At 45.8% G+C, this 1,483-nt stretch overlaps 1 pseudogene; it reads right to left on the reverse strand.

Annotated features, from left to right (window-relative positions):
• Positions 1-565: 565 nt before the first annotated feature.
• Positions 566-683, reverse strand: LOC124778842 (annotated as a pseudogene).
• Positions 684-1,483: the final 800 nt, after the last annotated feature.

The raw sequence follows: 1,483 nt of genomic DNA on the forward strand, positions 1-1,483 counted from the left end.
GCATCTACATCGACCTCTACATACATACTCCGCAAGCCATCGTCAATCGTATGGAACAAAGGAGAGTTCCCTGTTACACCGCTAGTCATTTCCTTTCCTCTCAAACGGAGAGAGGAAGAAACGACAGTCTACTTGTCCCTGAGTGAGCCCTTATTTCTCGTATCTTGTCTTCGTGGCTCCCACACGAAATGTACGTTGACGGCACTAGAATCGTTATGCCGGTTCTATAAATTTTCTCAATTTTGTTCCTCGAAAAGAACGTCGCCTTCTCTCCATTAATTTTCATTTGAGTTCCCAAAGAATTCCCGTAATACTTGCATGTTGTTCGAAACATCAAAAAAAAAAAAAAAAACGTAACTCCTCCCGCACAGACCATGAAGGCTCAAAGGTTCCGACAGGCCACCGTGTCATCCTCAGCCCACAGTCGTCACTGGATGCGGATACGGAGGGGCATGTGGTCAGCACACCGCTCTCCCTGCCGTATTTCAGTTTCCGAGACCGGAGCCGCTACTTCTCAGTCAAGTAGCTCCTCAGTTTGCCTGACAAGAGGTGAGTACACCCCGCTAACCAACAGCGCTCGGCAGACCGGATGGACACCCATCCAAGTGCTAGCCCAGCCCGAAAATGCTTAACTTCGGTGATCTGACGGGAACCGGTGTTACCACTGCGGCAAGGCCGTTGGCATCGTTGTTCGAAACTACCGGTAACAAATCTAGCCGCGCACCTCAGTGCTGTTTCGAAGTCTTAATTTAATCCGATGTGGTGCGGATCCGGTTTCCCAAACACTCGAGCACTACACGAGGACAGATCACACTGGCGTCGTATATGCGGTCCCCAGGGATAGTACTCTAGGGTTATTTTTTATTTTCCGACCCAGTGACAGTTATCTTTACAGACCATCTACAATAACCATCTTCAGAAGCAGTTGCTGTAGAGTGGAACAATCCGTTGTCACTGCAGAAGACAGCAGTTTCAGACAGTCGAAACCGGTTATCAATAAAAATAACTGTAACGCTGTCATGTATTGAAAAAAAAACATTCAACTGTTTTAGCAAACATGGACTTCTCCGGACAGTGTATAAAAATAACGCCGGATTTTGCACCAGAGATCAAAAGCAGCAAGATAGCTACAAACCACCAATATGCCTTCATACTTCATATCTTCGCCATCGGAGTTGGCATTCTCCAGCAGGACAAATGTCCGTTTCACAAGGACAGAGTGGCTGAGGAGCATTATAATGAAACGATGTCCTGGCTTCCAAATTGGCCAGATCTATACCTCATGGAACACGTCTAAAATGCTATCGCGTGCCAGATCTGCACCCAAAAAATACCTGTGTGTAGCCGTGTGGTCCCATACCTCTGTTTTTACAAATAGGTCATCTATTGAAGGCTGTAAAAATTCCTCAGATCGTCTCATTTTAAATAAAAAATGAGGTTTATGCACAGTGCTTGTACTTTACGACTGTGAAATTGCTAATAT

The sequence above is a fragment of the Schistocerca piceifrons genome, chromosome 2, assembly GCF_021461385.2.
Source record: "Schistocerca piceifrons isolate TAMUIC-IGC-003096 chromosome 2, iqSchPice1.1, whole genome shotgun sequence".
In the NCBI taxonomy this organism is placed as follows: Eukaryota; Metazoa; Arthropoda; class Insecta; order Orthoptera; family Acrididae; genus Schistocerca; species Schistocerca piceifrons.